Source organism: Mustela nivalis, assembly GCF_964662115.1.
Source record: "Mustela nivalis genome assembly, chromosome: 5".
NCBI classification, from domain to species: Eukaryota; Metazoa; Chordata; class Mammalia; order Carnivora; family Mustelidae; genus Mustela; species Mustela nivalis.
Window position 1 is genome coordinate 30,356,613 of NC_139024.1, and position 12,661 is coordinate 30,369,273.

Genomic DNA, 12,661 nt, shown 5'->3' on the forward strand with positions numbered 1-12,661 from the left:
TTTCCCCTTCGAAAATTTGTATTTTTACAACCATATTTATTACAGGGTAAAAACAAGAACAATTTAAATTTAATTACTACAAAACCTTGTTAGCACATTAGTCAATACATGTTATAAATGAATACTACATGTTATCTTATTCCTCAGGCTCATTGGTGTTATTTTAAAGAGTTAAAAACCATTGGACTTACAATGTCTTTAAGGTCCTTCTCTCTCTCTCTCTCTCTTTTTTTTTAAGGTCCTTTTCTTACACATTAATTGATTTTGAGATAGTTCACTTACTAGCTTTTTTCTTACTTCCTTTGCTTATCATTCTCAATGGCTTCAATATCCCATTTACAGTTTCCAATTTTTCATGTTTTTCCTTTGAGAAGTGGTTTGTAGATGTTGTATGCAACATAAGGCCAAGTACATTATAGTGAGTCAGAAAATAATTTGTTAATGAATTGATGGATGGATCCTGTTGTAGTCGTCAGTTCTGTTATTTGCTTTAACGAAAAGAGTAGAGAATTAAAGTATATGATGCTGCTATCAAAAACTTTTTTATAAAATTAAAAATTCATTTCTGAAATAACAAGTATAAAAAAATAAGAATTTTTAGTTCCTTAAGAATGAGGTTTTTATTATTTCTTAGTTGGAGAGTCAGAAAAATGGGATTTATCTGGGCGGGAAACAGTAAAATCATGGTTAATTAATTTGGTTTTAAACTAGTATTTTAAACTAATATTTTAAACTAGATTTAAGAATATAATTTTCCTTTCATATTTACCTACCTTGATATATTTGTCTAATCTAATATTTAAAAATATATGCCTACCTTGGGAACACACATAATAAAAGCTAACATCTTTGAGTACTTTTCATGTGCTAAGCACTATTCTAGGAACTTTACATCAATAAACTCATTTAATTCTAACAATAACCATTCATTTTATATTGATAACATCTCATTATTATTCTCCTTTTACAGGTTAACTAACCTAAGATTGTACATTAAGTCAATACTAAATGGCTGCAGTCTAGCAGCCCAAGTATGGGTGGGAGTTTTTGGTTGTTTTTTATTTTGTTTTGTTTTTTAATTATGTTATGTTAGTCACCCTGCAGTACGTCATTAGTTTTTGTTGTAGTGTTCCATGATTCATTGTTTGCGTATAATACCCAGTGCTCCATGCAGTCGGTGCCCTCCTTAATACCCACCACCCGGCTCACCCATCCCCCACGCCCTCTTCCTTCTAAAACCCTCAGTTTGCTTCCTAGAGTCCATGGGTTCTTAACCACTGTTCTGTGCTGCCTCTCATGTCGTGCGCACACACACACACTGAAGTGGAAGATACTGAGGAAAGAGGTACATGTTAAGACTAGATGCTGGACGCACATTTTGGATACTAACCCAAGATCATATTTGCAGATATCTTCCATTCCATGGGTTGCCTTTTAGTTTGGTTGATTGTTTCCTTGGCTGTGCAGACGATTTTTATCTTGTCAAAGTCTCAGTAATTCTTGCTTTTGTTTCCTTTGGCTCTGGAGATTTGTCTACTAAGGTGTTGCATAGTCTAGTGTGTCCGAGAGGTTGCTGCCTATGTTCTCCTCTAGAATTTTGATGGTTCCCTGCATCACATTTAGGTCTTTCATCCATTTTTAATTTATTTTTGTATGTGGTGTAAAAAAAAAAAAAAAAAGGTCCAGTTTCATTCTTCACCATGTTGCTATCCAGTTTTCCCAACAGCATTTGTTGAAGAGATCATCTTTTTTTCCATTGAATATTTTTCCATTGAATATTTTTTCCTGATTTGTCTAAAATCTAAAATAGAGTTGTGGGTTCATGTCTAGGTTTTCTATTCTGTTCCACTGATCTGTGTGTCTGTTTTGTGCCAGTACCATACTGTCTTGATGATTACAGCTTTGTAATAGAGCTTGAAGTCCAGAATTGTGATGCCTCCAGCTTTGCTCTTCTTTTTCAAGATTGCTTTGGCTATTTGGGGTCTTGTGTGGTTCCACACAAATTTTAGGACTTTGTTTTAGCTCTGTGAAAAATGCTAGTGCTATTTTGGTAGGAATTGCATTAAATATGCATATTGCTTTGGGTAGTATAGACATTTTAGCAATATTTGGCCTTCTAGTCCATGGGGGGAAAAAAAGACTGGATGCACATTGTTTGTAAAGGTTTGTGAAAACCATATGTCTATTACACTCCATATCCCTCTACACCCCCCTAAAAAAAGACCCCAAAATATATCCAATATCAAGAGAATTAGGCTGTTATCCTCTTCAGTCTTCTCTGAAAAGGCATTGCTCAGAACAAGAGGTCTGCCTGTTTCCTTTCAGCAGCCTGCTCCTTTCCATCATTATACCATAAAACCAGTTACACTGATCTCATGGTTTATTTTTATTAAAGTCAGTTCTTGTGATTAAAAAAAAATCATCTGCAAATACATGTAAGATAAACTCAACAGTATATTTATATGGATATGATTTGGGGTACCCGTAATAATTTTCACAGCAACAATGATGTCATCTCTTCATCCTATGTTTTTAGTGTAGGAAACTCACTCTGTGCTCCCTAGCATCTAAGTCTGTAGTATCTCAGTGACACTGGTTTTTGAATGAGGATATTGGGGCTTTAGAACTGTGGGACACAGGGGCGCCTGGGTGGCTCAGTGGGTTAAGCCTCTGCCTTCAGCTCAGGTCATGATCTCAGGCTCCTGGGATCGAGCCCTGCATCAGGTTCTCTGCTCAGCAAGGAGTCTGCTCCCTCCTCTCTCTCTGCCTACTTGTGATCTCTCTGTCAAATAAATAAATAAAATCTTAAAAAAAAAAAAAAAAAGAACTGTGGGATACATATTGACAAGAAGATCTGCAGGTACCACTGTTTTATTAATTTTTTGTGTAGAAATTACTTTCCATTCACTAGAGAACATATGTGTATAAGTAACAGAAATATTCAATAGTAAAACAAGATTGGGTTTGAAGTAATTACAGTGCAATTTCTAGAATTCATTCTGTTGCTGAAAAGTATTGTTTTTTAATGTTCGCTGTTACCAACCTAAATATTCCTAAATGATTCACATAGCCTTATTATCTTTACTCTCACCTCCAAAAATGGGCATTAATCTCCTTGTGGTTGTGAAACAAGGAGAAAAAAGCAGCCAGACAGGAGCTATGGAGAACAGGATGATAAACACAACAGGGCAAAGAAAACCAAAAGGAGTGTCGTTAGTTTCAAAGGCCTATTTTCATTATTATTGTTTTGTTATTATGATGCTTAATAATGTCACATTATAGTTTTGAAAAATTCAGTATTAGAACCCATTCACTGCCAGCATCTCCTTTTATAAAGATAGTCATTGATGTTTCTAAAGTCATCTTTGAACTTTTTATTAATATATTATTTTTTAATGAATTTTTAGTATTCCTGAGATCACAACTGAAAAGCTTCCATTCTCTTGAGTATTACTTTGGACTTACTCTAATATTTCCATCAGTTTAGTTTTGGCAGTGAATGAAGTTTTCTCATTTTATCTTAGGTTACATATTTAACTTTATTTCTTTCCTTTGGTATTAGTGATGGTATAGAAAGTGTGTTCATTATGGTTTTCTTTGACGTTCTCAGTGTTGCAATGTGATTGATTATACCTGGCATAGAGGAAAAATCTAGAAGGTAACCAATCATAAAGGAAAAAAGAATATTAAGACACTGATTTCATTTTCACCATAACCAACCATAGAAGAAAAAAATATTAAGACATTGATTCACTTTCACCAGACATTTAAAAATACATAAATATGTTATTTCTCTTCATTTAACATCATAGTTTCAAGTGATAATTTCTTGATTTTATATTTTCATAACTGATAACTAACAACTGTTTTTAGATCTTTCTCCCTTTAGAAAAAATGTGTATTTAAAATCTCATAGTTAGCTCTAGAGTTGTTTTTCATTTACTTAAATGAATTAGAATTCCTATTGTTTATTTTGTCATTTTGCATATCACTGTCAACTTTTCTGAATTTCTTTTTAAGTAAGGGTGCAGTTTTAGTGCCTTTATAATATTTACCAGACAGTTTATTTTCTTTCAAAAATAAAAGAGAAAGCATTTATTTAATCAGGTCATTTCATGACATGCTTCCTTATACAGTGTTTTTTGGCACTATAGACTTCCCTCTTTCAGTGTTCATAGAAGGTTGTCAGGTTTGAGTTAAAAAAAAAAAAAAATTCATTGGGGCTCCTGGGTGGCTCAGTGGGTTAAAGCCTCTGCCTTCGGCTCAGGTCATGATCCCAGGGTCCTGGGAGCCTGCTTCCTCCCCTCTCTCTCTGCCTGCCTCTCTGCCTGCTTGTGATCTCTGTCTGTCAAATAAATAAATAAAATCTTTAAAAAAAAATACATTAAGGTCATATATACCGTCTTCTGAATTCTGTTCTTTTTCTTCTATCAGTAGAATGATTGGGGTCAGACTGTTATTTTGAAGAATGGTGTTATATTGATAGGAATCATCCTTTTGACCAAAGGATGGACAAACAGGAAATTTCTGAGTTTAAAGTTGAAAACTAAACTCTTCCCAATAAGGAGCTAAGCTAAGTGAAATTGTCTTAAGAAATAAATATCTTTAAAAAAGAAAAAGAAATATCTTATGCATAAAATGAAGTATGCATAATGTATATATTTTGTCCTTAATACATTACGCTCTACATTGGTCTATATTAAATTCTATCAGTCATATTTCTACCCACAGACCATATACTAATTCTTTAAAAATATTTATTTTGCACCTATGATGTCTGAGGCTCTTTGTAGGGGCAGGAGATAGAATAGTGAACATTACTGACAAACATGCAAGAGAGAGTGGGTGTGTAAGCATACACACACACACACACACACCAAATATATAGATTCAGAAAGGGCTGGAATGAATTTATTAATGATAAAACTACTGAAGAACTAAAAGACAAGGAGAAACTGTCAGATTTGGTGGGATAGATGGTGATCATTCCTTTACAGACCGGTGGGGATCAGGATTAGACCTGTATGGCATTTACATGATTTTTTCTCTTGGCCCTCTGGATACTTGGAATATTTTTATCCTTCCAAGTAATATGAGGAGTTTTGCCTGTTTTTTTTTAAACGTGGCAGTGTATTAAACTTCCAGGAACTAATTTTTGTTGGTTGTTACTCCATTATATATAAATTTTTATTTCAGTCAAACTGAAAAAGAAAATACACTTCCACTAATTTTTTTTTTTAGTAATACCTCTTTTGAGATTTCATTTCTATTCATTTGTCTTATTCCTAAGAAATTGAGTTGTTTCTAGCTTACATCTTCAGCTGTCATTACCTTTAAAAGCTCCAAGGCCAAAGACTGTACTGAGACTATTTCTGTTCACAAGTCTTATTCTATAATAGCAACCTGTTTGTTTAAATTTTGTCTTTCCAATGCATCTATTAAAAAAATACTGCTATCGGGACGCCTGGGTGGCTCAGTTGGTTGAGCAGCTGCCTTCGGCTCAGGTCATGATCCCAGCGTCCTGGGATCGAGTCCCACATCGGGCTCCTTGCTCGGCAGGGAGCCTGCTTCTCCCTCTGCCTCTGCCTCTGCCTGCCATTCTGTCTGCCTGTGCTTGCTCTCTCCCCCTCTCTCTCTCTGATAAATAAATAAAATCTTTAAAAAAAAAAATACTGCTATCTTTTATTGAGCACCTACTACATGCCAGGCATTTTATCTACATTATTTGTAATCCTCAAACAGTGCTTCAGGGTAAACATTAATATACACATGATAAAATTGAAATTTAATGAGGTTGCTTAGAGAGTAGTTCTTTAGAATTTCTTCTCTCTACCTCACTTCCTCTCCGAGACGTAGTTTATCCTTATCCAGTGTTTTAATTCCAACGGTAAAAAATTTTTAAAGCACAGAAGAATAAGGGTATATATTTTCAAAAAGTTAATTTAAAAACAGAATTACTTTTAAACTCATGTGTGGCCTTGTAACTTAGAATTATAGATGTTAAATGCAGATGTTAATTACTGTGACAAAATAATTATTGCACTATTTCTTAGTGAAAACACATATTTTAAGTTTTAAACGATATGATGCTATTTGGAAAGTTTAGCTATTTTATAAGAACTCTTGCCAAGTTTTTTTTTTTTAACACCATGAATTAATAAGCTTCATAATTAAGGCAGCTGCTTCACACTTCTATTGTTAACCAGTGACATTACATCTGTCTTGCTCCATTGATGCCCTCCTCCTACTTATTGAAGCATTTAGCAGTTTTGGCAACAGGGATTACATGGCATAGAGTAAGTAGTCTAATTAGATATAAGTGAAAATCCTGAGGGAAAGGGACATTTAAAAAGTAATTTAAAGACTCTCTTAATGATGTTGGCACTGAAAGCCCACATCGAGGGTAGAAAGTGCCTGTTGTCATGGCAAACAAGCATCATGATTTGATATGTTCAGTGAACTTATAGAAGGTAACCTATTTTCAAACTATAATAGAAATAAAAAGATTTCAAAGTTAGGGAAAATTTATTTGAACAGATTTAGGAATATGCTTGCCATCATATTAATAGCTTTGAAAGAAAGCAGAATATGCCCCAAATGTTCTGTCTCTAGAATTCTCAATAAATATTTTTAGAAGATATACTCATTTGTTATGGTTCTTGTGACTACACAGAAACATGAGATTATATATCAAATATCCAATCTGAAAAGTTGTGAAATTCTTATTTTTTCGCAAAGCCTTGGATATTGACTAAAAGTATGGGTTTCCTATGTTAATATAAAAAATAACCATTCCAAATTTAGAAAGTATCAGAGCAATCAGATTTTTATATGTCCATAAATTTCCAGGTTTGGCAGTTCTCTGTACTGCTTTCTTTAAAGGCATACAGATTCTTTGCTCTGCCCATGTGTAGAACATTTTCAGTAACAGAGCATTTTTAATGCTTGAAGTTTGTCCTGTTTGGGCACAACTACAAATCTTTTGATAGAAAATTACAAATACATCTTCTTCAAACATGAGATTGGAAAAATAAGCAATATTGTTTTAAAAAGAGAAATTTAAAACCGAACAAATAAAAAGGACAAGGCAGATATGAATGGCATCAGTAGGGGACCCAGCATGCAAAATTAAAGAGTTCATTAAAGGAAGAATGAAAGGAAGGAGAGGTTAACAGAGTAACAGTGAACACCACGAACCTCGTGGCCTTCCATTTCCAAATCACCTCCTGACAATTGCAGGATCCCATCTGCTACTCTTTATCTTCCTGGTGGGGAAACCTAATGGGATATCTTCCAGGGTTTGTGAGAAGAGCTTCCCTAACCCTCAGGCTGGGGAGCTGCCTGGCATCTTTCAGAGAGGCACAGATGGCAAATGTCTTGAAAAAAAGTTATCTTTCTACTTGTCTTGGTCTCTTTCCCTTGAGACTTTCCCTCTTCTCCATTATTTCTCAGCTTCTTCCTAGCGTTCTGTACATATAAGCTCTCCTCAGCACAGAAGAAAGTGAAATATTTTCCTGGTAAAAGACCTCAGTCCTAGATATATCTGTTGTGCATCAATAGATTACTTTACGATTTTTAAGCTGATTGTGTTCTGATGAGCATAAAACGTATTTATGATGTTACCTGAAATTTGTCCTGTTTTACATTTTTTATTTTGTTCTTCTCCCACAGAATGACAACTGGCAATTATTAGGCATCTAATAGTTTGTGATTAAGTAGAGCTGTTAATTAAGAAATGATTTTATATATCAAAATATGAATAACTTTGATATTTCTTTCTTTATCCCCTAATATAACTTCTTCAATTTGTCGAAGACCAAAGACCCATTCTTGCTCAAGATGACACAGTTAGTATGGAAAAATAATATAAAAACTCAGCTGTCAATAGGGAAAGGGCAAACTTGGAATTAGAATTCGTATTTTCCAGCAACCTTTTAAATGCCTTGTTTCTCCCTTTGCCATTTTAAACTTTTCTTTTTCCTCTTCCATCTTATTTTGCCCTTTTATTTAAACTTACAAAGCACAAGGTGCATAAAATATACCATTAGCCTTCTCAGCCTAAGCTATCTATTAATCTATCTAAGCATTTATTAAGATTTGCCAAGTGCTCTAGCCAATACTCAGTGTACTTTGGGAAATACAAAAGAAATAGAAGACCCATATCTTTTAAGGAAATTTGTCCTGGAGCCCAAAGATTCTAACAAAAACAAGCTTGTGCTGCATACCTATCTCTTGGCTTTTTCTGCTTAATATAGCTTCACCTATGCATGAGAAGTGTTTAGTCCTACTTATGGCATTCAGAGCAGGAGAGTTGCTGCGATTGCTCTCCCCAAAAAGTCAGAATTACCAGCCTGGCCTATAGGCAGGAGGTGTGTAAGTCATGATCTCAGATCGTGTTGCATAAATTATGTTTATAAAAGTCCAGGTAGTTTGCCTTTCAGGGAACCCTGTCACAAATCCTTTGGCAAAGGAAATCATCATTAATTTAGTTTTGAAAATATTTTATCACTGGTATCCCTGCTTAGCTGAATGATATCAGATATCATAACTATTTAGAATTGTTAATACGAGAGTGCTTGGGTGGTTCAATCAGTTAAGCATCCAACTCTTGATTTTGGCTCTGGTCATAATATCAGGATCCTAGCATCGAGCCCCCCATCAGGCTCCACTCAACGGGGAGTCTGCTTGAGATTCTCTCTCCCTCTCCTTCTTTCCCCGTGCACGTACGTAAGCTATTTTCCTCCAAAATAAGTAAATAAATCTTTAATTTTAAAAAAAGAATTATTGGGATGCCTCGGTAGCTCAATTGGTTAAGTGTCTGCCTTCCGCTCAGATCATGATCCCAGGGTGCTGGGATCGAGTCCCACATTGGGCTCTTCTTGCTCAGCAGGGAGCCTGCTTCTCCCTCTGCCTTCCACTCTCCCTGCTCATGCTCACTTTCTCTCCCTCTGTCAAATAAATAAATAAAATCTTTTTTAAAAAAATTATTGATACACATACCATCACATTGGGGAAATAAAAATAACATCAAAGATTATGCTATTGCTGGAATAAAATCTCTTCCCTATAAACTTTAGCTATTTGTCAGTTCATTCTGTGAGTAAGTAGAGCATTATTTAAACTTTAAAAATAAGTAAAGAATAAATGGAAACTTGAACATTGGATAAAATATTTTAAAATGCAGTTTTCGTATGCCAGAAATTGGTGTCTGCTCAAAATGTTTCTAATATAATCCCAATTAGTTAAGTGCTCTAAAATTATTGTTAGGATTCTATTGGTTCAATAGGTAGAATGTTTCAGAAATCAGTGCTAGCTCCTTCCTCACAATAATGGTGATCAGAAATTTTCCAACAGGTTCATAGTTCCTGTTCTAAGTATCTTCCAAATACAAATAATGCCAAAACATTGTTTAAGATAAAAAATATATCCTGCCTTTTATTCTCACAGAGCTGCCAAGTAGATAAATAAGTGTGATTATTTCCAGTACTTAAAGCCAACTCAATGTATTTCAGTATCACTTGCCTATAATAGAGCAAAAGAAAAACTAAACATCTCATTTCTTTTCCAACCCCCAGTTGGTGTTAGTGGAGTCCACAATATTACATTATTTTAGAGACAAGCCCTAACAGACTCTTAATTTCAGGATTGCTGGAATATGGGGAGCTGGTTGATGGGCACCGGGGAGGGTACGTCCTATGGTGAGCACTGTGAATTGTGTAAGACTGATGACTCACAGAACTGTACCACTGAAACAAATAATATACTATATGTTAATAAAAAGATGAATGATTAAAAAATAGAAACATGGAATTTTAAAAAGAAAAAATAATCATAGACATGCTCCTTGGTGCTGAGGGACATAATAGTCTTTTATATTAACTAACATGCCAGGCTTGTTCTATAATGGAATAATGTAGAAAAGCAATAGAATCACTGTGTGCTTAAAAATACATTTTTTTGAAAAAACTATGTTAACAGTTTGAGATTAAACTTCTGTGAATTCTCTGTTGTAAAGTATATTAAAGTATATCTTAATATATGTTTAAAAATAAGTTATATGTAGCCATCTCCCTGGTTTATTGAATTTTATTCTACAAATAACACCACTCTACAAGCTTAGGGGCTTTTAGTGGAAACAGCATAATTACCCTTCCTCAATTTCTTATTTTGCTATATTTCCTTATACTTATAAATAATTTTTTCACTCACTCATTGGTTATCAAATCTCCACTCTTCCTCATACATTTAGCCATTATTTAGCCTATAAAGAGATTTATATCTTCTGATTATTTTCTCACAAGTAAGTTTTTTGTCAGTTAATCCTTCTGAGTAATTCTTTTCATAGTCCTATTTTAAAGGAAACAGCCAATAGTCCAAGTACAGAATGATTCATAAATATGACTTTTGTGATCTCACTGCTATAAGCACCTCCTGGAGCTACTGGGAAGATTAAATTAGTTAATATAGGTAAAGCACAGAACAGTCTTTTGCTCATTTACAGTAAACTCAGTAAACAGAAGCTGTTATTATATTTAATAATATTTGTTACATACAGACTGTGCACCACACGTGGAGAATATAGCAGCAGACTAGTTTGATGAAGTTCCAGTACTCATGAGCCTTATATTCATAGTGGACTGGTAAATAAACAAGTAAACAAACATGTAATATAACAAAGTAGATATAAATGAGATTTTTTAAAAATCAAGCAAGTGTCTACGGATACCTAGAGGAGACTGTTCTAAATACAGGACAGTTAAAGAAAACTTTTCACAGGAGATATCTGAATAGAGAACTGAGGGACATTAGCAACCAACTTATGAGAAAACCTTAGGGAAGAATTTCTAGGCAGAAGGAAAAGCATATGCAAAGGCCATCAAGCAGGAAATACTTGTCAGGTTCAAAGAATAGCAGGGAAGCCAGTATGGTTAGAACAAGCATTGGGTGGGCATGGTATGTAAGAGATAGGTCATCTGTCCTCTCTCTAGGGAGTCTGGATTTTGTCCTCTTAAGTGTTGGGAGAAGCCATTGGAGGGGTTTTGATCAAAAGAGTGATGTGATATTATTTGTTCTGAAAAAACCACTCTGGCTCCTTAGTAGAGAAATGGTTGTTAGTCAAGTAGTAGAGAAATGATTGAAAGTCAAGGTGAGAGAAAATGGCTTGGATAGAATGGTCAGAAGTTGAAATGATGAGTAGTAGTTAGACTCAGGATGTTTTGAAAATAGAACCAACAGGAATCGATGGGTTAATTATAAGTAAACAGAGGAAGTAAAGACAATGCTAGGTTTTTGGCCTGGACTACTTGGTAAAGAGAATAAGGCAGGGTCTGTGTTTACGGGGGGGGGGGGGGGGGGACGACTGGTAACTGGCAAAGGGATGGTATTCAAAATTTTAGTCCTGAGGTTGAGTGAGATTGGGTGAAATGAGTATTGAAAAAAAGTCTGTGGAGAAAAAAAGGGAGACAAACCAAGAAATAGACTCTTAACTAGAGAGAAGAAACCGATGAGGGCGGGTGGTGGGAGGGTGGGTCAAGGAGGTGATGGGATTAAGGAGGGCTCTCGGAATGAACACCAGTGTTGGATGAAGTGTTGGATCGCTGTATTATACCTGCAACTAATGTAACACTGCATGTTAACTGCACTAGAATTAAAATTAAAAACAAAAGAAAAATGATCTGAGGATTGAGCTCTGGATCATGTTGAAGTTGGAGAGAGAGAGGAGAAGATAGGTCAGCAAAGAAGCCTGAAAATGAAGGATGAAAAGTGGAAGGAAAACCTCTAGGAGAGTGAATGGTCCTAGAAGCCAAGGGGGAAAAAATACCTCAAGGGGATGGTGATTAACTGAGTTAGAGATTATTGATACAGAGTGGGTGAGAGCTATGATTGTTCCTTTGACTTGATAAGATAAAGATCCTAGATGTCTTTAGTGAGTAATTTCAGCAGAATAATAGAGAAAAGCTTTATTTTATTTGAAAGGATTCAGAGACTGAGTTGTAAGTAACCGAAGACAATAAATATAGCTAATTCTTACTTGGAGCTGAGGGGGGGAGATGTAAAATCAATTTCCTTTTTTAATTTAAGATATAGAATATTTGCATGCAGATAAAAATGATCCTATAGCGAGGTAATAAATGGTGTTATCGGAAAGCCTAAAGTCTTTAAGAAAACAAAAGGGAAGTAGGAATCAATGCGAAAGTGGAAAAATTGGCCTCAGAGCAAATTAATCCATTGTAATGAAAGAAAAGGAGTATTTTTTCTCCAAAGGGATATGGAGTATTAGGGTATAGGTTAGTAGGTGGTAGGAGAATGTGGAAATCCCCTTGCGTTTGCTTTAATTTTTTTTATAAGCTAAGAAGCAAGGTCCTCAGTGGAAACTGAGGAAGTGGGGAAAGACCTGTGAAGGTGGACAAAGGCCATTAATAAACCAAGGGGCCATAGTGTGGTAGAATGAATATGGCATTTGCATCTAGGAAACATGGGTTCAAATCTCAGCATGGCCATTTTAACTTCTTTGTGTAAGTGGCAAGTCATTTAATTTCTTAATCTCGGTTTCCTCTTTCATTAAAAAATGGGGAGTTATACCTGCCCTACTTATCATCACAGGATTAGTGTGAAGATCTGATAAGGTGAAAGACACATGTTCAAACATATCTGACCTTGA

At 35.0% G+C, this 12,661-nt stretch overlaps 1 protein-coding gene across 1 annotated transcript in view; it reads left to right on the plus strand.

The window, feature by feature from the left end:
• ASCC3 (activating signal cointegrator 1 complex subunit 3) overlaps positions 1-12,661 on the plus strand; it is a 338,051-nt gene that overhangs the window by 268,274 nt on the left and 57,116 nt on the right. The gene's annotated exons all lie outside the window — the stretch shown is intronic.